Source organism: Canis lupus, chromosome 26 (assembly GCF_048164855.1).
Source record: "Canis lupus baileyi chromosome 26, mCanLup2.hap1, whole genome shotgun sequence".
Classification (NCBI taxonomy): Eukaryota; Metazoa; Chordata; class Mammalia; order Carnivora; family Canidae; genus Canis; species Canis lupus.
In genome coordinates this window covers 1,181,435-1,207,689 of record NC_132863.1, presented here as the reverse complement: position 1 = coordinate 1,207,689, position 26,255 = coordinate 1,181,435, and the positions used below count along the sequence as shown (strand labels likewise).

At 44.3% G+C, this 26,255-nt stretch overlaps 1 long non-coding RNA gene across 3 annotated transcripts in view; it reads right to left on the bottom strand.

The window, feature by feature from the left end:
• The window catches only part of LOC140617815 (uncharacterized), a 34,691-nt gene extending 9,457 nt beyond the window's left edge, over positions 1–25,234 (bottom strand). The window contains exon 1 of one of the 3 annotated variants that reach the window (XR_012017956.1): positions 25,054–25,234. This is a non-coding gene — a long non-coding RNA (uncharacterized lncRNA). Of the gene's footprint in view, positions 1–1,741; positions 1,820–12,954; positions 13,064–25,053 lie in introns of those variants that run through there. The other 2 variants (XR_012017958.1, XR_012017957.1) reach the window with 2 other exon arrangements.
• Between the last annotated feature and the right edge of the window lie 1,021 nt (positions 25,235–26,255).

The following is a 26,255-nucleotide window of genomic DNA, read 5'->3' as shown; positions in this document are numbered from 1 at the left end:
GACTAGAAAGGACCAGAGAACGTCATCAGAAACACCAACTCTACTGGTAACACAAAGGCACAAAGTTCATATTTTGAATAAGCACTCTGAATGCTGATACTAAATGCTCCAATCAAAAGATATAGGGTATCAGAGTGCCTTAAAAAACAAGATCCACGATGCCTGGGTGGCTCAGGGTTTGAGCCTCTGCCTTTGAATCAGGATGTGATCCTAGAGTCTGGGATCGAGTCCCATATTGGGCTCCTGGTGGGAAGCCTGCTTCTCTCTGGGCCTAATTTTCTGCCTCTCTCTCTCTCTCTCTCTCTCTCTCTCATGCTCTCAAAAATAAACTAGTCATTAAAAAAACAAGGTCCATAGGTATGCTGCCTACTAGATGCTCACCTTAGACCTATAGACACCAGCAGATTGAAAGTCAGGGATGGAAAATCATCTATCACGCTAATGGTTATGAAAAGAAAGTTGGAGGACCAATGCTTATGTTAGAAAAACTAGATTTGAAACCAAACCCTGGGGGACACCTGGTGGCTCAGTGGTTGAGCATCTGCCTTTGGCTCAGGGTGTGTTCCTGGGATCCCAGGATCGAGTCCCACATCGGCATCCCTTTGGGGAGCCTTTCTCTCCCTCTGCCTATGTTTCTGCCTCTGCTTCTCTGTGTATCTCTCATGAATAAATAAATTAAATATTCAATCTCAAAAAAGAAAGAACAAATACTATAAGAAGTGATGAAGAAGGGCATTATTTCATAGTTAAAAAGACTCTCTATCAGGATCAAACAACTAAATATTTATGCTGCCAACATGGGAGTACCTAAATATGGAAAACAATTACCAACAAATGTACAGGAACTCACTGATAATAATACAATGACGGGATTTTAACACCCACCCACTTATGGCAATGGACCGATTGTCTATGCAGGAAATCAACAGGGGAACAATAGCCTTGACACACTGGACCACAGGGACCCAACAGATAGTCTGAACATTTCTTCCTAAAGCAGAATACACATTACTTTCTTTTTTTTTTTAAAGATTTTATTTATTTATTCATGATAGTCACACACAGAGAGATAGAGGCAGAGACATAGGCAGAGGGAGAAGCAGGCTCCAAGCAGGGAGCCCGATGTGGGATTTGATCCCGGGTCTCCAGGATTGCGCCCTGGGCCAAAGGCAGGCGCCAAACCGCTGCGCCACCCAGTGATCCCAGAATACACATTCCTTTCAAGTGCACATGGGACATTCTCCAGAACAGATCATATCATAGGCCACAAATCAGCCCTCAACAGGTACAACAGGTTCAAGAAGTTTGATATCACACCCTGTATATTTTTTTTAAATTTTTATTTATTTATGATAGTCACACAGGGAGAGAGAGAGGCAGAGACATAGGCAGAGGGAGAAGCAGGCTCCATGCACCGGGAGCCTGACGTGGGATACGATCCTGGGTCTCCAGGATCGCGCCCTGGGCCAAAGGCAGGCGCCAAACCGCTGCGCCACCCAGGGATCCCCACCCTGTATATTTTTGACCACGATGCTATGAAACTTGAAGTCGGCAGTAAGAAAAAATTTGGACAGACCAAAAATACGTGGAGATTATGAACATCCTACTAGAGAATGAATGGAGCAACCTGGAAATTAAAGAGGAAATTTAAAACAAATGAAAATGAAAACATGTTTCCCCAAACCTCTGGGATGTAGCAAAGGCAGTCCAAAGAGGGAAGTACATAGCAATACAGGCTTACCTCAGGAAACAAGAAGTCGGGGATCCCTGGATGGCGCAGCGGTTTGGTGCCTGCCTTTGGCCCAGGGCACGATCCTGGAGACCCGGGAACGAATCCCACATCGGGCTCTTGGTGCATGTAGCCTCCTTCTCCCTCTGCCTATGTCTCTGCCTCTCTCTCTCTCTGAGACTATCATAAATAAATAAAAATTAAATAAAATGTTTAAAAAAAAGGAAACAAGAAGTCTCTAATACACAACCTAACCCTACACCTAAAGGAGCTGGAAAAGGCATAGCAAACAAAGCCTAAAGCCTACAGAAGAAGGGAAAAAATTAAGATGAGAGCAGAAATAAACAATACAGAAATAAAAAAACAGTAGAATGGAATAACGAAACTAAGAACCGGTTCTTCAAAATAATTAATAAAATGGATCAAGCCCTATCCAGGCTTATGAATGAGAAAAGACCTAAATAAATAAAATCACAAATGAGAGAAGAGTGATCACAATCAACACCAGAAAAATAAGACAATTATAAGGGAATACTATGAAAGAATATATGTTAACAAACTGGGAGACCTGGAAGAAATGGACAAATCCCTAGAAATGTGCAAATGAGCAAAACTGAAATAGGAGAAATAGAAAATGTGAACATACCCATAACTAGCAAAGGAATTGAATCAGCAAGGCCCCTGGGTGCCTCAGTTGTTGAGCATGTGCTTTGGCTCAGGTCATGATCCTGGGGTCCTGGGGAATCAAGTCCCACATCAGACTCCCCGCATGGAGCCTCATGTTCCCTGTGCCTATACCTCTGCATCTCTGTGTCTCGCATGAATACATAAATAAAATCTTTAAAAAAGAAAAAAGATAAAAAGATGAGAAAGGACCCAAATAAAATCAGAAATGAGAAAAGAGAAATAAAAACCAACACTAGAGAAATATAAAAGATTATAAGAGAATATGATGAAAAATTATATGCCAGCAACCTAGAACCTGGAAGAAATAGGTCAATTCCTGGAAATATATAACATAGCAAAAATTAAAAATGAAGAAATAAGAAATTTGAACAGACAGTTGACCAGCAAAGAAATTGAATCAGCAATCAGGGTTCTACCAATAGGAGATGCTTAGATCAATAGAACAGAATGGAAAGTCAAAACAAGATACAAACATGTATCTATGACCCATAATGGACAACAAGGCAGGAAGGAATATCCAATGGCAGAAAGACAGTCTCTTCAACAAACCCTAACCCTGACCGCAGGATAAGAACAAATGGTGTTGGGAAAACCAGGCAGCCACATGCAGAAGAATGAAACTGGACCACTTTCTTACACCATATATATAAAAAATAAATTCAAAATGGATGAAAGACCTAAATGTGAGACCAAAAAGCATATAAAGAAGAAAAGATAGGCAGCAATGACTTTGACATTGGCCATTGGATCTTCTTTCTAGATATGCCTCTGAGGTGAGGGAAACAAAAGCAAATATCCTATTGTGACTTCATCAAATTGAAAAGCTTCTGCAAAGTGAAGGAAAGAACCAAAGCTAAAAGGCAACATACAGGAGCAGGGGCAAGATGGCGGAAGAGTAGGGTCCCCAAGTCACCTGTCCCCTCCAAATTACCTAGATAACCTTCAAATCATTCTGAAAATCTTCGAATTCTGCCTGAGATTTAAAGACAGACCAGCTGGAATGCTACAGTGAGAAAAGTTCGCGCTTCTATCAAGGTAGGATGACAGGGGGGAAAAAGAAATAAAGAAACAAAAGGCATCCAAGGGGAGGGGCCCCACGAGGAGCCGGGCTAAGGCCAGGCGGTGTGCCCCCTGGTCAGGAGAGCTTTGTCCCAGAGAAGCAGGATCGGCACCAATCTTCCTGGGCAGAATGGCGCCCACAGGGATTCAGAGCAGGACCCCAGGAGGGCGGGGATACCCTCATGCTCCCTGGGACACTAAGAGACACCTGCACTCCCAGGAGAGTGCACCAAGCTCCCTAAGTGCTGCAGGGCACGTGCACTGACTTGGGAGCAGCTCAGAGGGGTTCGGGCAGGGCTCTGCGTGGAGCAGGTTGCATGCCCCGGGAGCAGCTTGGTGGCAGTGCCTCAAGCAGAGGAAGTGGCTCCGTGCAGAGGGGGCTGTGCGGCTCCGGAAGCAACTCGGAGGTGCTCAGGCGGCGGCTCCCTGAGGGGGCTGCCCGACCAGGAGCAGCTCAGAGGGGCTGGGTGGCAGCTGTGGGGAGAGAAAGCTGTGCAGACAGGAGCGTGAATCCAACAGCGCAGGCCCCAGAGCACAGGGCACAAGGACACAGCCCAGGATTAGGCCTCCCCGGGGACAGGCAGAGGCCCGGATGGCCCAGGACAGCAAGGACGCTCCTGCCCAGAGCTGAGCAGATCAGCGGTCCCGACCCAGAGCCTCCAGGCAGTGAAGATGGACTGCTCAGGAGTTACTGTGGGGGTTGAATACAGGTATCCAGAGCTGGCCGCTGCCACTGGGGTTGTTCCTCCTGAGGCCTCACGGGGTAAACTACGCCCACTGAGCCCTGCACCAGGCAGTGGACAGAGCAGCTCCCCCAAGTGCTAACATCTGAAAATCAGCACAACAGGCCCCACCCCAGAAGTCCATCTAGACGGACAAGTTCCAGGGGAAGTCAAGGGACTTAAAGTATACAGAATAAGAAGATACTCCCCCATGTTTTTTTTTATTTGATTGCTTCGCCCTCCCTTTTCCCCCTTCTTTCCTTTTCTTTCTCTTTTTATTCTCTTTTTTCTTCTATCTTCCTTTATTCTTTTTTCTTTTTCTTTTCTTTCCTTCTTTCTCTCCTCTCTTTTTCTCCTTTTCCCAATAAAATTTGTTTTTGGCCACTGCACTGAGCAAAATGACTAGAAGGAGAAGCTCACCTCAAAAGAAAGAATCAGAAACAGTCCTCTCTCCCACAGAGTTACAAAATCTGGATTAGAATTCAATGTCAGAAAGCCAATTCAGAAGCACTATTATACAGCTACTGGTGGCTCTAGAAAAAAGCATAAAGGACTCAAGAGACTTCATGACTGCAGAATTTAAATCCAATCAGGCAGAAAGTAAAAATCAATTGAATGAGATGCAATCCAAACTAGAAGTCCTAACGATGAGAGTTAACAAGGTAGAAGAACAAGGGAATGAAATAGAAGACAAGTTGATGGCAAAGAGGGAAACTGAGGAAAAAAGAGACAGACAATTAAAAGACCAGAAAGACAGATTAAGGGAAATAAACGACAGTCTGAGGAAGAAAACCTACGTGTAATTGGGGTTCCCGAGGGCGCCAAAATGGACAGAGGGCCAGGATAAGTATTTAAACAAATACTAGCTGAAAAATTTCCTAATCTGGGAAGGGAAACAGGCATTCAGATCCAGAAAATAGAGAGATCCCCCCCCCCTAAAATCAATAAAAACCGTCCAACACCTTGACATTTAATAGTGAAGCTTCCAAATTCCAAAGATAAAGAGAAGATCCTTAAAGCAGAAAGAGACAAGAAATCCCTGACCTTTATGGGGAGGAGCATTAGGGTAACAGCAGACGTCTCCACAGCGACCTGGCAGCCCAGAAAGGGCTGGCAGGATATATTCAGGGTCCTCAATGAGAAGAACATGCAACCAAGAATACTTTATCCAGCAAGCTCTCATTCAAAATGGAAGGAGAGATAAGGAGCTTCCAAGACAGGCAGGAACTGAAAGAATATGTGACCTCCAAACCAGCTCTGCAAGAAATTTTAAGGGGGACTCTTAAAATTCCCCTTTAAGAAGAAGTTCAGTGGAACAATCCACAAAAACAAGAACTGAATAGATATCATGATGACACTAAACTCATATCTATCGATAGTAACTCTGAACATGAACAGGCTTAATGACTGCGTCAAAAGGCCCAGGGTTTCAGACTGGATAAAAAAGCAGGACCCATCTATTTGCTGTCTACGAGAGACTCATTTTAGACAGAAGGACACCTACAATCTGAAAATTAAATGTTGGAGAACCATTTACCATTCAAATGGTCCTCAAAAGAAAGCAGGGGTAGCCATCCGTATATCAGATAAATTAAATTTACCTCAAGGACTGTAGTGAGAGATGAAGAGGAACACTAAATGATACTTAAGGGATCTATCCAACAAGAGGACTTAACAATCCTCAATATATGCCCCGAATATGGGAGCTGCCAAATACTTAAACCAATTAATAACCAAAGTAAAGAAATACTTAGATAATAATTGTCTTATACTTGGTGACTTCAATCTAGCTCTTTCTACCCTCGATAGGTCTTCTAAGCACATCTCCAAAGAAACGAGAGCTTTAAATGATACACTGGACCAGATGGATTTCACAGAAATCTACAGAACTTTACATCCAAACTCAACTGAATGCACATTCTTCTCAAGTGCACATGGAGCTTTCTCCAGAATAGACCACATACTGGGTCACAAATCGGGTCTGAACCGATACCAAATGATTGGGATCGTCCCCTGCATATTCTCAGACCATAATGCCTTGGAATTAGAAATAAATCATAATAATAAGTTTGGAAGGAGCTCAAACACGTGAGGTGAAGGATCATCCTGCTAAAAGATGAAAGGGTCAACCAGGAAATTAAGGAAGGATTAAAAAGATTCATGGAAACTAATGAGAATGAACATACAACCATTAAAATATTTGGCTTGCAGCAAAAGCAGTCCTAAGGGGGAAATACATCACAATATAAGCATCTATTCCAAAAGGCGAAACTACTCAAATACAAAAGCTAACCTTACACATAAAGAGGCTAGAGGAAAAAAAAGCAGATAGATCCTACACCCAACAGAAGAATAGAGTTAATTAACATTCGAGCAGAACTCAAGGAAATTGAGACCAGAAGAACTGTGGAACAGATCAACGGAAGGAGGAGTTGGTTCGTTGAATGAATTAATAAGATAGATAGACCATTAGCCAACCTTATTAAAAAGAAGAGAGAGAAGGGATCCCTGGGTGGCGCAGTGGTTTGGCGCCTGCCTTTGGCCCAGGGCGCGATCCTGGAGACCCGGGATCGAGTCCCACGTCAGGCTCCCGGTGCATGGAGCCTGCTTCTCCCTTTGCCTGTGTCTCTGCCTCTCTCTCTCTCACTGTGTGCCTATCATGAATAAATAAAAAAAATTTAAAAAAAAAAAGAAGAGAGAGAATATTCAAATTAATAAAATCATGAATGAGAAAGGAGATGTCACTACCAACACCAAGGAAATACAAAGGATTTTAAAAACATATTATGACCAGCCATACACCAATAAATTAGGCAATCTAGAAGAAATGGATGCATTCCTGGAGCCAGAAACTGCCAGAACAGGAACAGGAAGAAATACAAAACCTGAACAGGCCAAAAACCAGGTAGGAAATTGAAGCAGTCTTTCAAAACCTCCCAGGACACAAACGTCCAGGGCCAGATGGCTTCCCAGGGGAATTCTATCAAACGTTTAAAGAAGAAACCATACCTATCCTATTAAAGATGTTTGGAAAGTTAGAAAGAGATAGAGTACTTCCAAATTCATTCCATGAGGCCAGCATCACCTTAATTCCAAAACCAGACAAAGACCCCACCAAAAAGGAGAATTACAGACCAATAGCCATGATGAACATGGATGCAAAAATTCTCAACAAGATACTAGCCAATAGGATCCAAAAGTACATTAAGAAAATTATTCACCATGACCAAGTAGGATTTATCCTCGGAACACAGGCTGGTTCAACACTCTTCAAACAATCAATGTGATTCATCATATCAGCAAGAGACAAACCAAGAACCATATGATCCTCTCATTAGATGCAGAGAAAGCATTTGACAAAATAGAGCATCCATTCCTGATCAAAACACTTCAGAGCATAGGGAGAGAAGGAACATTTCTCGTCATCTTAAAAGCGATCTAGGAAAAGCCCACAGCAAATATCATTCTCAGTGGGGCCGCACTGGAGGCCTTTCCCCAAAGATCAGGAACAAGACAGGGATGTCCACTCTCCCACTGCTATTCAACATAGTACTGGAAGTCCCAGCCTCAGCAGACAGCAAAAAGACATTAAAGGCATTCAAATTGGCAAAGAAGTAGTCAAACACTCCCTCTTCTCAGATGACATAATACTTTACCTAGAAAACCCAAAAGCCTCCACCCCAAGATTGCTAGAACACATACAGCAATTTGGTAGCGTTGCAGGATACAAAATCAATGCCCAGAAATCAATGGCATTTCTATACACTGACAATGAGACTGAAGAAAGAGAAATTAAGGAGTCAATTTCATTTACAATTGCACCAAAAAGCTTAAGATACCTAGAAATAAACCTAACCAAGGAGGTAAAGGATATACCCTAAAAACAATAGAACACTTCTGAAAGAAATTGAGGAAGACAAAAGAGATGGAAAAATATTCCATGCTCATGGATTGGCAGAATTATCATTGTGAAAATGTCAATGGTACCCAGGCAATGAACACGTTTAATGCAAACCCTATCAAAATACCATGGACTTTCTTCAGAGAGTTAGAACAAACTATTTTAATATTTGTGTGGAACCAGAAAAGACCCCGAATAGCCAGGGGAATTTAAAAAAGACAACCTTATATGGGGACATCAGAATGCCAGATTTCAGGGTGTACTACAAAGCTGTGGTCATCAAGACAGTGTGGTACTGGCACAAAAACAGACAAATAGATCAATGGAACAGAATAGAGAACCCAGAAGTGGACCTTGAACTTTATGGTCAACTAATATTCGATAAAGGAGGAAAGACTATCCATTGGAAGAAAGACAGTCTCTTCAATAAATTGGGCTGGGAAAATGGACATCCACATGCAGAAGAATGAAACTAGACCACTCTCTTTCACCATACACAAAGATAATCTGAAAATGGATGAAAGATCTAAATGTGAGACAAGAGTCCATCAAAATCCTAGAGGAGAACACAGGCAACACCCTTTTTGAACTTGGCCACAGTAACTTCTTGCAAGATACATCCACGAAGGCAAAAGAAACAAAAGCAAAAATGAACTGTTGTGATTTCATCAAGATAAGAAGCTTTTGCACAGCAAAGGATACAGTCAACAAAACTAAAAGACAACCTACAGAATGGGAGAAGATATTTGCAAATGATGTATCAGATAAAGGGCTAGTTTCAAAGACCTATAAAGAACTTCTTAAAATCAACACTAAAGAGACAAAGAATCCAATCATGAAATGGGCAAAAGACATGAAGAGAAATCTCACAGAGGGAGACACTGACATGGCCAACATGCACATGAGAAAATGCTCTGCATCACTTGCCTCAGGGAAATAGAAATCAAAACTACAATGAGATACCACCTCACACCAGTGAGAATGGGGAAAATTAACAAGGCCGGAAACCACAAATGTTGGAGAGGATGCGGAGAAAAGGGAACCCTCTTACACTGTTGGTGGGAATGTGAACTGGTGCAGCCACTCCGGAAAACTGTGTGGAGGTTCCTCAAAGAGTTAAAAATAGACCTGCCCTATGACCCAGAAATTGCACTCTTCCCTATTTACCCAAAATATTCAGATGCAATGAAACGCCGGGACACCTGCATCCCGATGTTTTTACCACGAATGTCCACAATAGCGACACTGTGGATGGAGCCATGGTGTCCATTGAAAGATGAATGGATAAAGAAGATGTGGTTTATGTATACAATGGAATATTCCTCAGCCATTAGAAACGACAAATACCCACCATTTGCTTCAACGTGGATGGAACTGGAGGGTATTATGCTGAGTGAAGTAAGTCAATCGGAGAAGGACAAATGTATGTTGTCATTCAATGCGTTAATATAAATAATAGTGAAAAGGAATATAAGGGAATGGAGAAGAAATGTGTGGGAAATATGAGAAATGGAGACAGAACATAAAGACTCCTAACTCTGAGAAAGTAACTAGGGATGCTGGGAGGGGAGGAGGGCAGGGGGTGCGGGTGAATTGGTGACGGGCACTGAGGGGGGCACTTGCCGGGATGAGCATGGGTGTTATTCTGTTTGTTGGTCAATTGAACACCAATAAAAAATAAATTTACTAAAAAAAAAAGTTCAAACAGCTAAACATTTATGCTGCCAACATAGGAGTACCTAAATATAGAAACCAATTAACAACAAACATACAGGAAATCACTGATAATAATACAATGACAGGGGATTTTAACACCCACTTATGGCAATGGACTGATCGTCTATGCAGAAAATCAACAGGGGAACAATAGCCTTGACACACTGGATGACAGGGACTCAACAGATATAGTCTGAACATTTCTTCCTAAAGCAGAATACACATTCCTTTCAAGTTCACATGGGACATTCTCCAGAAAAGATCATATCATGGGCCCTCAACAGGTACAACAGGTACAAGAAGGTTGATATCACCCCTTGTACATTTTCGGACCACCACGCTATGAAACTGGAAGTCGACAGTAAGAAAAAAAATTGGACAGACCAATAATACATGGAGATTATGAACATCCTACTAGAGAATGAATGGAGCAACCAGGAAATTAACAAGGAAATCTAAAACAAATGAAAATGAAAACATGTTTCTCCAAACCTCTGGGATGTAGCAAAGGCAGTCCTAAGAGGGAAGTACATAGCAATACAGGCCTAAAGAAACAAGAAGTCTCCAATACACAACCTAACCCTACACCTAAAGGAGCTGGTAAAGGAATAGGAAACGAAGCCTAAATCCTACAGAAGGGAAAAAATAAAGATGAGAGAAGAAATAAACAATGCAGAAAAAACAAAACATTAGAATGGAATAACGAAACTAAGAGCTGGTTCTTCAAAAATTAATTAATAAAATGGATCAAGCCCTAGCCAGCCTTATCAACGAGAAAAGAGAAAACCTAAATAAATAAAATCACAAATGAGAGAAGAGAGATCACAATCAACACCAGAAAAATAAGATGATTATAAGTGAATACTATGAAAGATTATACACTAACAAACTGGGAGACCTGGAAGAAATGGACAAAACCCTAGAAATGTGCAAACGAGCAAAACTGAAATAGGAAGAAATAGAAAATATGAACAGACCCATAACTAACAAAGAAATTGAATCAGTAAGGCACCTGGGTGCCTCAGTGGTTGAGCATCTGCCTTGGCTCAGGTCATGTTCCCGGGGTCCTAGGGGATCACGTCCTACATCAGACTCCCTGCATGAAGCCTCATTTTCCCTCTGCCTATAACTCTGCTTCTCTGTGTCTCTCATGAATACATAAATAAAGGTGAAGCCACTGTGCAAAACAGTCTGGAGGGTCCTCGAGAAATTAAAAATAGGGGATCCCTGGGTGGCGCAGTGGTTTGGTGCCTGCCTTTGGACCAGGGCGTGATCCCTGAGACCCGGGATCGAATCCCACTTCGGGCTCCCAGTGCATGTAGCCTGCTTCTTTCTCTCCCTGTGTCTCTGCCTTTGTCTCTGTGACTATCATAAAAAAAATTTTAAAAAAGACGTTAAAAATAGAGCTACCCTACGATTCCAAAATTGCACAGCTAGGTATTTACCCCGAGGATACAAAAGTAGTTTAGTAGATTTTAAGAGGAACATGCAGCCCAGTGTTGGTAGCAGCGTTATCAACAACAGCGAAACTGTGTATAGAGCCGAGATGTCCATCGACAGATGAATGGGCAGAGACGATGTGGTAAATATACACACTGCGACATCACTCGGTCATCAGAAGGGATGAAAGGAAGCCATTTACAATGACGTGGGAGAAGTGGAAGGGACTTATGCTAAATGAACTCAGTCAGTCAGAGAATACAGATTCCAAATACCATACAATTGCATTCACATGTGAATTTTAAGAAACCAAACAAACTGGCAAAGGGGCAAAGGGTGAGATGAGACATGCAAACCAAGAAACACACTCTTAACCACAGAGAATAAACTAATAAATACCAGAGGAAGGTGGGGGGTGTGAAATCAGGGGATGGGGATAGTGGAGGGCACCTCTGACCAGTACCAGGCGTTGTATTCAAGGGTTGAATCACTATGTGGTAAACCTGAAACTATATCATACTGTGTTTACAAACAGGAATTCAAGTAAAACTTTAAAATAATAATTGGTAGTATAGAGAAAACATGTGCACACAAGAGATAAAATCAGAAAGGCAACTGAAAATCCAAACAAAGAGTCTTTAGAGCCACAAATCCCCTCCTTCGCTCAGCTCACAAGAATCCTGCCATGCCTATTCTCACCCCAGAGAAGACTGGATTTTGATTCTCTGGGGAGGCCACTGACTTGGTGGAATCAGGCTATCTTTGAAACCAAAACCTAAATAGAGTGCATAAAACTAAACTGCCCAAGATGCTAGGAGTCCCAGTGCAGGCACATGCCAAGACACAAACTCTAACCATACACAGACATAACCCTTACCCTACACTTAAGCCTAATGTTAACCTAACACTTAAACAAGAACTATCACTAATCAAAAACCAAACACAAACCCCAAGACCAAACCACATTCACTGAACCTACCTGCCAAGCCACACCCTAACTCCTAAACCTATTCTGAGGTTTCCTTAACTCTGACCCTTACCTTAAATCTAACCGTAACCCTAACCTCTAACCCTAACTTAATGTACTCAAATCCTATTCCTAACCTTAATTTGTACCCTAACCCTAACCCTCTAATACTAACCCTATCTCATACCCCAAACTGTACACTACCCATACCCTAAAACTAATCCCTAACCCACTGCCTAACCCTATCTCTTACCCTTTTCCAAAACCATACCCTGACCCTACCCTGACCCTGACCTGACCCTATCCCTAACCCCTAACCAAACACTAACCCTAGCACTAAACCCTATCCTAAGCCTAACCCTCACCCTAACCCTAAACCTAGGCCTAACTTTAACTCTAACCCTTAACGCTAACCCCTAACCCTAACTGCAAACCTAATCACAACCCTAACACCAACCATAACCCTAACCCCAACTCCTAACATCCTGCCCTAATCCCTAAGCCTAAACACTAACCCTAACTCTAAATCTGTCCCTAACACTAACCCTAACCCCTTTCCCTAATCCCTAACCCCCAGCCTAACTCCTAACCATTGACCCTTACCCTTATCCCTCACGCTATCCTCTAATCTGTAACCATAAGCATAATCACTAAACCCTAACATCTAACCTAACTTAACCACCAACTGCCTCCCCTCCCCTGACCCTACCATTCATTCTACCCATTCACTTACCCTGTGGTTCTGAGGAGTCCCTTCTGATGTGGACGTGGCCCCCAACGGCACCTCCAGAGTCCTCCAGGGGGTCCTGAGGAAGCCAGGATCCTGTGAGTGTGGATGTGGCCTCACGTGTTCTTGGATCATAGTCAGCAGGTCCTGAGGACACAGGTCTCCTGTCACTGTGGACTATGCCTCACATCCTCTGGAAGCCTCACAGCAGGTCCTCAGGAGGCCGAGGGCTCCTGTCAGCCTGGACATGGCCCCATGGCCCCCAGAAAACTCACTGCGCGTCCTGAGGGGGCTGTGGGCTCCTGTCAGCATAGACGCAGCCCCATATGTCCTGAAGCCAAAGTGCTGATCCTAAAGAGGCTGGAGACTCCTGTCAGTTTGGATTCGGCACCCACATTTTTCTTACGCTTCACCACAGGCCCTGGTAAGGCTGGGCTCTTCTGTCTGCATGGAAGCATCCCCATATTTCCCGAAGTCTACACTGGGGGTCCTGAGGACTTCAGCGTCCTGTTGTGTGGGCGTGGCCCCCAGTCCTCCCATAGCCTCACTGTGGATTCTGAGGAGGCCAGGGCTCCTGACACCATGGAAGCGGCCCCCACCTTCCAGAAGACTCAAATTATGTCCTGAGTGGCCCGGGAGCTCCTGCCAGAGTGGACGCAGCACCACAGCTTCCTGAAGCCTCCCTGCAGGTCCTGAAGCGGCCCAGGTGTTCCTGTCAGGGTGGATGTGGGCCCACATCTATCCTGGGAATATGAGCAATCAGATGGGCAGAGAAAAAAACACTTTGACTCGCTCTTTGTCTTATAAAGAGAAAGGACAGCTTTTCTATGTACAAAGTCAGTTGTCAAGATAGCCTTAGGGAATAAGAGTTGCAGCATCAAATCCCGCTGCATAGCTGGGATGCCCGAGCCCCAGGTCTTCCTGATCCCAAATCTCTGGGCCTGTCCCCTTACACAAGCTGCCAGGCTGAGATCATTAGCAATTGCTCTCTTAGGAGCTCTGGGGAAGGGGGAAGGAGCTAGATAGGATGGGAAGGGACACAAGGAGGCCGAGAAAATGAAGGCCTTTCCACTGTAAGTTCAGCATTCCACAAGTCCAGCCATCCCAGGCCCCTGTGAAGAAGAGCTGAAATTTACATTACTTCAGTTACAGGAAAATAACAAAAGTTTACAGCTTAATACCCTGGAAAGCCCCACAATAGAATAAAAACTGAGCCCAGGCCAAGTGCAGGAAGCCCCTATTAGAATGAGAATAGATCTCAATGCCTTTGAAGGCCCCATATCAAAATGTAAACAGAACTTGAGGGGGATCCCTGGGTTGGCACAGCGGTTTGGCACCTGCCTTTGGCCCAGGGCGCGATCCTGGAGACCCAGGATCGAATCCCACGTCGGGATCCCGGTGCATGGAGCCTGCTTCTCCCTCTGCCTGTGTCTCTGCCTCTCTCTCTCTCTCTCTCTGTGACTATCATAAAAAAAATAAAATATTTAAAAAAAAAAGAAGTTTAAAAAAAAAAAAAAGAACTTGAGGAATTGCTCCAGCCCTTCGGGAGTACCCCGAGACCAACTCTTAAAACTAAGCTAAAACCCACCTCAGGGTCCAAGTCCCTGCTCCGCTCTGTCGGGTATACTTGGACACAAGCTCAAGCTTGTAAATAAACTCTCATGTGTTTGCCTTGGTGTCAGCTTCTCGGTGGTTTCTCGGATTAGCAATCTTGGGCATAACAGTCTGAGATAAAAAAACAAAACCAAAAGAAGCTCGGACACAGGTAGAGTGAACGCAGGGTTCTGAGAGAAGCCGCGGAGACCTGGGGGCTTGGCCGCTCTTCTGTGGAGGCCCCAGCAGACTGGGGTGGGGGATGCTCTGCCCCAGAGCCAGAGGACCCAGAGACCCCACCCGCATCCGCCTATCAGGGCCAGGTCTCAGGAACAGGGCAGCACAGCCCACTGAGCCCAGAGGCGCTGACCCCCACCCCGCCTCTGACCCGTGCAGGTGCATCTCCCAGGCAGATGTGCACCTGACAATCAGCGCCATGGCCCATCCCCAGACCCCACACAGAGCATTCGTTGCCACCAAGTTGTTGGACCACAGTGGCTGCAGAGCTAAAGCTCTGCCTGGAAAGTAGGGTCTAGATTCCTTTGTACTTTGTGCTCTTTTTTCATTTATTTTCTTTGATTCTTTTTTATTAATTGCCTTATTTTAATTTCTATGTATGTACCTTATATATTTCTTATTTTTGCTTTCATAGTACTTTAATTGTGATTCTTTTTTAAATTTTTTTCAATTTATTTATGATAGTCACAAACAGAAAGAAAGAGAGAGAGAGAGAGAGAGAGAGAGAGAGGCAGAGACACAGGCAGAGGGAGAAGCAGGCTCCATGCACTGGGACCCCGACGTGGGATTTGATCCAGAGTCTACAGGATTGTGCCCTGGGCCAAAGGCAGGCACTAAACCGCTGTGTCACCCAGGGATCACTTTAATTGTTTCTATTTTGGGATTTAGAATCTTTTAACAAGCAGGCCAAAATAATCTGGGTTTTATTTTGTTTTGTTTTGTTTTTTTGGGGGGAGGGCAGTTGTTATTGTTTTTCTTGTTTTTTCTTTTTCTTCCTTCTTTCTTTTCTGGAAAAAATAATGAGATGGAGAAAATCACCTCCATAAAATAACATGAGGTCTACTCACAGCCAGGAAGATCATCAATACACATATATGATGTCTAAATACAGTTTAAAACAATGATTATAAAGACAACAGCTGGGCTAGAAAAAGAGCACAGAAGAAAACTAGAGAAACCTTTACTGTAGAAATAAAAGAACTAAAATCTAGTCAGGCCAATGTTAAAAATGGTATAACTGAGATGCAGTCCCAAGTGGAAGCCTTCAAAACAAGAATGGTTATGGACCACAGAGACAGACGTAGGGAAGTCATCCACTTATTAACAATAACATTCATACCATAGGAGACTCAGAAGATGAAGAGAGAGAAAAGGTGGGCCTTTCTCAGACATTAGAAACAACAAATACCCACCATTTGCTTCAACGTGGATGGAACTGGAATGTATTATGCTGAGTGAAGTAAGTCAATCGGAGAAGGACAAATATTGTATGTTCTCATTCATTTGGGGAATATAGATGATAGTGAAGGGAATATAAGGGAAGTGAGAAGAAATGTGTGGGAAATATCAGAAAGGGAGACAGAACATAAAGACTCCTAACTCTGGGAAATGAACTAGGGGTGATGGAAGGGGAGGAGGGTGGGGGTGGGGGTGAATGTGTGACGTGTACTGACGGGCTGAGCACTGGGTGTTATTCTGTATGTGGGCAAATTGAATACCAATAAAAGTAAATTTATTACTAAAAAAAGAAAAAGAAAGAAAAAGTGGCATCTGGGTGGCTCAGTCACATAAGCTATTGTCTTAGGCTCAGATCATGATCCAATTCCCAAGGCAGGCTCCCTGTTTGCAGGGAACCTGCTTCTCCCTCTCCATCTGCCCCTCTCGCTCTTGGTTTTTCTCTCCTCTCTCTTTCAAATAAATAAATGACATCTTTAAAAAGAAACAAAAAAACAAACCCAGAAGGAAGAGAAATCTCCCATGTAGAAGAATTTCAAAGAAGTTGTACAGACATTCCACCCTCAAGTTGATTAGCATAGCCTCCCACTCATATGTATGGAATACACATAGTAACTTCCTTCTACAAAATAGAATATGAAAATGTGTATATAAAAATGATAATATAATAATAATAATAATAATCACTTTACTACGGAGAAAGCTGACAAACACTACCTCAGCAAGATGATCAGATTGATACCAAGACTGATAAATCATGTTGATAATATCTATCCTTTATATGATATAATTAAAATGGCAGTATATCTCTTTATATAATCCACAAAAAGAGTTTAATCATGAGATAACAGACATTTCCTAACTGAGGTAAATTTTACAAAATACTCTACTTCTCAAAGTGTTCCAGTTCAACAACAATAAGGAAAGGCAGAAAGACTGTCACAATCCAGAGGAGCCTAAGAAAACATGAGGACAAATGGAATGGGATATGAGGGATGGTAACTTAGCAAAAACTAAGGAAATCTGAATAAAGTATGGTCTTTGGTTAATGAGAATATTTTAATATTGATTCAAGGCTAATATTTGTACCTTCCTAATATACCACCAACATCATATCCCTACCCCACAACATCCACCCCCACACCATCGGCCCCCAGCAAGGACCCAGGGCAGCTGCCCCCTGTGGGACATGCTCAGCCTCCCTGGCGTTTTCTGGATACCCTGCTCCCATCAGAAGCCTGATTGTCCCATAGAGAACCCAGAGGTTGCAGGGAGGAGGGAAGGCAGAGATCCCCGAAAGGCTGGGTGTAGGTGAGTGGTGCAGAGGATACATTGGGCCCTGCCTCCGCCCACTGTCTGTCCTGGAGGGTGGCACACCCTGCACAGGACACCAGCCCCTAACCCAGAGGGACCTGGGCTGACATGGCTCTGTGCTCTGTGGGGACTAGGTTGAATTGAGCCCCTCCCAGGCCCAACACAAAGACTAATGGGATCCAGGTCCCCATGGTCCTGGCCAGCCCTGGATTCTGGCCCCAGGCTGAGCGAGCCCTCTCACAGGTGGATGTGGCCTCCTGGGCCCTGGGCATGTCCCACAGATCCAGGTCGCTAACCTAGGGCAGACTGGGGGATCCCGGGACACCCCAGGGTAGGGAAAGGATGGATAGGCCGGTTGGCCCCACCCAACCCCACACCAGGAGGCAGGCTCTTCCAGGTATTGGGGCCCCAGAGGGCCCAAGGCAGGTGTCCAGCTGCCCTGCGGGGCCCCAGTACAGGAGCCCATGAGCTGCAGGTCCAGGTCATCTCTGCTGTCCTCAGAACAGTCACTCAGGCTGAAATCTCAGGACAAACGCCCCCACCCGGAGTCCACACATGTTCCCACAATGTGGACTCTAGCACCCGCCTCTCCACACCGTGTGATTATTGCCCTCCCCTAAAGGACAGAAAGGTCTCCCTCCCCAGGGGAAGGTGCGCATTACGCTCTGAGCCCCTTTGCTGTAAAAAGTCAATAAAGTGTTGTGAAAAAATGCACAGCCAGCCCGTTTCTGTGTATCCCAGAACTCTGTGCATGGGGCGTGAAGAGACTCCCAGAGAGGAGGAGGGGGCACCATCCAGGCCCTGCAGGGGCGCCACCAGGTACACAGAGCTGACGTCCCCACGTGCCTTCCAGGGGCAGCCAGACGTCAGGGTCAGGACCCCACAGACTTTACTTAGACTCAGGCTGTGTCCCCCAGGCCAGGTGGGGCTGGGACAGAGTGACAGCCAGGGAGCTTCAGGTCACCAGGGTCTGTGCACAGCGACCTGGTTGGTCTGTGCTCCCTCTGTCCTGGGGGCCAAGGATGGCCGAGTTCCGGGGCACTTCCTCCCGTCCTCGCATCCCCGTGCCTGTGTGCCTGGGGCACAAAGGGCCTGTGGGGCGGTCAGCGTGGCCCTGGAAGGGATGTCAGGACACCAGGCCCTGGTGTTGTGCCCAAGATTGTAAATCAGGGAAACCACCAAGGAGCCCACACTGATGGAAACTCCCGAGGGTTTCTTTACAAGCTGGAGCTTGGGTGTAATTTCACCAAACACAGCGGAGCAGGGACGTGGATCCCGAGATTAAGAAGCATAACAGCTTTATAGGGGCCAGTGGCCCATGGGATATGCAGAAAGTTGCACAGTCATGATGGTCCACACGCAGGTGGCCAATTGAATTACACCTTACCAAATAGTATCCACTTGAGCTGGCCTATTACTTTGGTCAGAATCGTCGCACAGTTTTGGGGGGCACAAAGCAGGGTTACATTGTTATGAGCCGATTTCCGATTAGGGTGTACCTAGCGGCCTGACTAGGGTGGGGCAGCGCCTTAAGCAATAAGCAGCTCATGTGGGGGTCATAGGGGAGGAGGTGGGTGTAGCACAAAATGGAATCAGTCCTGCTCTGCTTGTTCAGGGGTAGGGGATTTTTGTTAACTTTCCTGGGTCCCACACTTGCAGCTCACGAACCTGGGCCACCCTCACCAGGTGGACTCACTGTGCACAGCTTGTGGTGCTGGATCTCTCACACCAGTGTGTAGAGGGCACCCTCCTCACCCTAGTGAGTAAGGGCTGGGTGAGCATGGGGCTCGCCAGAAGGCCAGGCAGCACAGGGGACCGAGAACCCCAGCCCAGACCCCAACTCGACTCCCATACACAGGCAGCAACAGGGCTCCCCGCCATGGGCAGCCAGCTCCTCAGGATCTCCCCCCAGGGCGGCGCTGAGGTCTGGCTCCCTGCTGGAGAGGCATCTGGGAGAAGAGAAACAGCAGGTGCTCAGCGGGACCCCCTGAGGACATGGGAATTTGGCCGAGTTGGACCTTCCAGCTCAGCTGACCCTCCAGTGGGAAGTCACTGCAGGAGCGAGCCCCGAGTCGGCAAGGAGAGCCCAGCTATCTGCCCAGCGCCAGCACCAGAAATGATGTTGTGCCAACCATTTCGGCATTTGGGTGACCCAGCCAGAGGATCAGATACCTGCACGTGATAGCTACATGTGATAGACACACACACACCCCAAAACCAACAGAAGTCGGAATCCCCCCCAATGTTGTCTAACAGGAGCCAGATGGTTACATACACGACGCTGTTGTCACCAGTAGGATACATGGAAGATGCAATAAACCATGACTGCAGAGGTGCTGGAGATACAGAGATGTGCTTGCTGGTTTCCAACAAGGAGCACAGAGGTGCAGGAAGAATCCTACGGAGGGGAGGCCCCTTCATGGAAAGGACACCATGTCCCTGTGATGGCTACGGATGGTGAAATCTGTCCTCCTCTCTCTTAGCTTCTGGTTTTCCTCCTAAATGCCATTTTCCTTAATCATAAGACCAAAAATTTATTTTATGTTTTTAAATTCCTTTTTATTGGAGTCCAATTTGTATGAATTCTTGCTTCAGCAAGGGTGTCATTCAGGAGAGAAGGAGAGAGAAAGATTTTCTGGACAGTCAACATATCAAGGATTTCATGACCACTTAACCAGTCCAGTAAGGGATTAAGAGGGACTCTTCTAGTGGGGGAAAAAAAGAGACCAAAAGCAATAAAGACTAGAAAGGACCAGAGAACATCACCAGAAACACCAACTCTTCTGGTAACACAAAGGAACAAAGTTCATATCTGTGAATAATCACTCTTAATGCTGATAGACTAAATTTTCCAATCAAAAGATATAGGGTATCAGAGTGGCTTAAAACACAGGATCTGGAATACCTGGGTCGTTCAAGGGGTTGAGCATCTGCCTTTGACTCAGGCTGTGATCCTGGAGTCTGGGATCATGTCCCATATTGGGCTCCTGGTGGGGAGTCTGCTTCTCTCTCTCCCTAATTTTCGGCCTCTCTCTCTCTCTCTCTCTGATAAATAAAATCATTATTAAAAAAACAAGATCCATCTGTATGCTGCCTACAAGATGCTCACCTTAGACCTATAGACACCAGCAGATTGATAGTCAGGGGAGGGAAAATCATCTATCACGCTAATGGATATCAAAAGAAAGCTGGAGGACCCATACTTATATCAGACAAACGAGATTTGAAACCAAACCCTGGGGGACACCTGGTGGCTCAGTGGTTGAGCATCTGCCTTCAGGCTAGGGTGTGATCCTGGGATCCCAGGATCGAGTCCCACATCACCCTCCCTTTGGGGAGCCTGCCTCTCCCTCTGCCTATGTTTCTGCCTCTGCTTCTCTGTGTATCTCTCAAAAATAAATAAATAATATATTTAAATCTCAAAAAGAAACAACAAATATTGTAAGAAGAGATGAAGAAGAACATTATTTCATAATTAAAAAGACTATCAAGATCAAACAGCTAACTATTTATGCTGCCAACATGAGTACCTAAATATAGAAACTGATTAACAACCAACGTACAGGAAATCACTGATAATAATACACTGACAGAGGATTCCAACACCCACTTATGGCAATGGACCGATCGTCTATGCAGAAAATCAACAAGGGAACAATAGCCTTGACACACTGGGCAACAGGGACTCAACAGATATAGTTAGCATATTAGTTCCAAAAGGAGAATAAACATTCTGTTCAATTGCATATGGGACATTCTCCAGAACAGATCCTATCAGGGCCCACAAATCAGCCCTCAACAGGTACAACAGGTACAAGAATGTTGATTTCACACCCTGTTCATTTTCAGACCAAGGCGCTATGAAACTGGAAGTCGACACTAAGAAAAAAATTGGACAGACCAAAAATACGTGGCGTTTATGATCATCCTACTAGAGAATGAATGGAGCAACCAGAAAATTAAAGAGGAAATTTAAAACAAATGAAAATGAAAACATGTTTCTCCAAACCTCTGGGATGTAGCAAAGGCAGTCCTAAGAGGGAAGTACATAGCAATACAGGCCTACCTCAAGAAACAAGAAGTCTCCAATACACAATCTAACCCTACACCTGAAGGAGCTGAAAAAGGAATAGTAAACAAAGACTAAAGCCTACAAAAGAAGGGGAAAAAATTAAGATCAGAGCAGAAATAAACAATACAGAAACAACAAAACAGTAGAATGGAATAACAGAACTAAGAGCTAGTTCTTTAAAATAAGTAATAAAATGGATCAAGCCCTAGCCAGCCTTATGACGAGAAAAGAGAAAAGACCTAAATAAATAAAATCACAAATGAGAGAAGAGAGATCACAATCAACATCAGAAAAATAAGACAATTATAAGGGGATACTATGAAAGATTATACGCTAACAAACTGGGAGACCTGGAAGAAATGGACAAATCCCTAGAAATGTGCAAGTGAGCAAAACTGAAATAGGAAGAAATAGAAAATGTGAACAGACCCATTACTAGCAAAGGAATTGAATCAGCAAGGCACCTGGGTGCCTCAGTGGTTGAGCATGTGTTTGGCTCAGGTCATGATCCCGGGGTCCTAGGGGTTCAAGTCCCACATCAGGCTCCCCGCATGGAGCCTCATTTTCCCTCTGCCTATACCTTTGTATCTTTGTGTCTCTCATGAATACATAAATAAAATATTTAAAAAAGAAAAAAGATAAAAAGTTGAGAAAGGACCCAAATAAAATCAGATGAGAAAAGAGAAATAAAAAACAACACTAGAGAAATACAAACGATTATAAGAGAATATGATGAAAAATTATATGCCAGCAACCTAGAACCTGGAAGAAATAGATCAATTCCTAGAAATATATAACATAGCAAAAATTAAAAATGAAGAAATAAAAAATTTGAACAGACAGATAACCAGCAAAGAAATTGAATCAGCAATCAGGGTTCTCCCAACAGGAGACGCTTAGATCAATAGAACAGAATGGAAAGCCAAAACAAGATACAAACCTGTATCTATGACCCATAAAGGATAACAAGGCAGGAAGGAATATCCAATGGCAGAAAGACAGTCTCTTCAACAAACCCTAACCCTGACCCCAGGATAAGAATAAATGGTGTTGGGAAAACCAGGCAGCCACATGCAGAAGAATCAAACTGGACCACTTTCTTACACCATATATATAAAAAATAAATTCAAAATGGATGAAAGACCTAAATGTGAGACCTGAAACCAATCAAAGAAGAAAAGATAGGCAGCAACGTCTTTGACATTGGCCACTGATTTTTCTTTCTAGATATGCCACTGAGGTGAGGGAACAAAAGCAAAAATGCTACTGGGACTTCATCAAAATGAAAAGCTTCTGCAAAGTGAAGGAAACAACCAAAGCTAAAAGGCAACATACAAAATGAAAGGAGATATTGGTAAACAACACATCCAATAAAGAGTTAGTATGCAAAACACATAAAGGAAATATAAATCTCAAGATCCTAAAAACAAATTATGCAACTAGAGATGGGCAGAAAAATGAATGGACTTTGTCTCTGACAAGACAGCCAGATGGCCACCAGACTCACAGAAAGACACAAAGCGTCACCCATCATCAGGGAAATGCAAACCAAAACCACAATGATATGTCACCTGAGAGCTGTCATAATGGCTAAAATTAACAACACAAGAAACAACTGGTGTTGGTGAGGTGTGGAGAAAGGGTAGCCTCCTTACATTCCTGGTGGGCATGCAAACACATTTAGCCACTGTGGAAAACAGTGTGGAGGGTCCTAGAGAAGTTAAAAAAATTGGATCCCTGGGTGGTGCAGTGGTTTGGTACCTGTCTTTGGCCCAGGGTGCGAACCTGGAGACCCGGGATTGAATCCCACTTTGGGCTCCAGGGCATGGAGCCTGCTTCTCCCTCTGCCTGTGTCTCTGCCTCTCTCTCTGTGACTATCATAAAAAAAATTTTTTAAAAGAAGTTAAAAATAGAGCTACCCTACGATTCCAAAATTTCACAGGTAGGTATTTATCCCGAGGATAGAGAAGTACTTTAGTAGATTCGAGGAAGGACACGCAGCCCACTGTTTGTAGCAGCGTTATCAACAACAGCCAGACTATGGATACAGCCCAGATGTCCATCGACTGATGAATGGGCAGAAAGATGTGGTAAATATACACACGCAACATCACTCGGTCATCAGAAGGGATGAAATGAATCCATTTACAGTGACGTGGAAGGAGTGGAAAGGATTTATGCTAAATGAACTCAGTCAGAGAAAGACAGATACCAAATACCATACAATTGCATTCACTTGTGAATTTTGAGAAACCAAACAAACTGGCAAAGGGGCGGAGGAGGCATGAGAGAAGCAAACCAAGATACAGACTCTTAACCACAGAGAATAAACTAATAAATACCAGGGGAAGGTGGGGAGGATGGTGAATCAGGGGATGGGGATAGTGGAGGGCACCTGTGACCAGTACCAGGCGTTGTATCCAGGGGTCTAACCACTATGTGGTAAACCTGAAACTATATCATACTGTGTTTACAAACAGGAATTCAAGTAAAACTTTAAAATAATAATTGGTAGTATAGAGAAAACATGTGCACACAAGAGATAAAATCAGAAAGGCAACTGAAAATCCAAATAAAGAGTCTTTAGAGCCACAAACCCCCTCCTTAGCTCAGCTCGGGAGAAACCTGCCATGTCTATTTTCACCCCAGCAGAAGCCAGGATTTTGATTCTCTGGGGAGGCCACTGACTTGGTGGAGTCAGGCTATCTTTGAACCCAAAACCTAAATAGAGTGCATAAAACTAAACTGCCCAAGATGCTAGGAGTCCCAGTGCAGGCACATTCCAAGACCCAAACTCTAACCATACACAGACATAAGTCTAACCCTACGCTTAATCTTAATGTTAACCTAACCCTTAAACAAGACCCATCACTAATCGAAAACCAAACACAAACCCCAAGACCAAAACACATTCACGGAACCTTCATGCCAACCCTCACCCTATATCCTAAACCTATTCTAAACCCTTAACCCTGACCCCTACCTTAAATCTAACCCTAACCTCTAACCCTAACCTTAACTTAATGTACTCAAATCCTATCCTAACCTTAACCTGTACCCTAACCCTAACCCTCTAATACCAATCCTATCTCATACCCCAAACTTTACTCTAACCTGTACCCTAAAACTAACTCCTAAACCACTCCCTATACCTATCTCTTACCCTTTTCCAAAACCGTACCCTGACCCTGACCTGACCCTAAACCCTAAATAAATACTAATCCTATCCCTAGCCCTAACCCCTATTCTATACCTAACCCTTGCCCTAACCCTAAACCTAGCCCTAAATTTTACCCTAACCCCTAACCCTTACCCCTAACCCTAACTCACACCCTAACACCTCACCCTAACTGCAAACCTAAACCCAACCCTAACTGTAACCATAACCCTAAACCCACCTCCAAACCTCCTGCCCTAAACCCTAAAGCATAACCCTAACCCTAACTCTAAATACTGTCACTAACCCTAACCTCATTCCCTAATCCCTAACCCCCCTCCTAACTCCTAACCACTGACCCTTACCCTTATCCCTCACCCTAACCTCTAATCCGTAACCATAAGGTTAATCACAAACACCTAACATCTAACCTAAGCCTAACCACCAACTGCCTCACCTCCCCTGACCCTACCATCCATTCTACCCATTCACTTACCCTGTGGTTCTGAGGAGTCCCTTCTGATATGGACGAAGCCCCCAATGTCTTGTGCTCTTTTTGTTCAGTCTCCTTATTTATTCTCTGTGATGCACCTGAGAAGGGAGTCACATCCATCATTTCCTTCCTGAATGCTCACTGTCAGGACACAGCAAGCCCACAATAGAATAAAAACTGAGCCCAGTCCAAGGGCAGGAAGCCCCTATTAGAACAGATCTCAATGCCCTTGAAGGCCCCATATCAAAATGTAAACAGAACTTGAGGAATTACTCCACCCTTCAGGAGTTCCCCGAGACCAACTCTTAAAAATAAACTAAAACCCACCACGGGGTCCAAGTCCCCGCTCCACTGTGTTGGGTATACTTGGACACAAGCTCGAGCTTGTAAATAAACCCTCATGTGTTTGCATTGGTGATGGCTTCTCGGTGATTTGTGATTTCTCAGATTCACAGATTCACAATCTTGGGCACAACAGCCTGAGATAAAAAAAGAAAACCAAAAGAAGCTCGGGTGCAGGTAGAGTGAACGCAGGGTTCTGAGAGAAGCTGCGGAGACCTGGGGGCTTCGGGGTTCTTCTGTGGAGGCCCCAGCAGACTGGGGGGTGGGATGCTCAGCCCCAGAGCCAGAGGACCCAGCGTCCCCACCTGCATCCCGCCCGTCAGGGCCAGGAATCAGGGAGCAAAACAGTGCCTCCCGCTGGAGCCCAGATTCGCTGACGCCCACCCCGACTCTGACCCCCACAGGTGCAACTCCCAGGCAGATGTGCACCTGACAATCAGCGCCAAGGCCCATCCCCAGACCCCACACAGACCATTCGCTGTCACCAAGTTGCCAGACCACAGAGGCTGCAAAGCTTCAGCTCTGCCTGGAAAGTAGGGTCTAGATTCCTTTGTACTTTGTGCTCTATTTTTAATTATTTTCTTTGATTCTTTTTTATTAATTGCCTTATTTTAATTTAATGTATGTACCTTATATATTTCTTATTTTTACTTTTATGGTAGTTTAATTGTGTTTCATATTTTGGGATTTAGAATCTTTTAACAAGCAGGCCAAAATAATCTGGTGGTTTTTTTTTGGAGGGCAGTTGTTATTGTTTTTCTTGATTTTTCTTTTTCTTCCTTCTTTTTTTCTGGAAAAAATAATGAGATAGAGAAATTCTCCTCCATAAAATAACATGAGGTAGTACTCACAGCCAGAAAGTT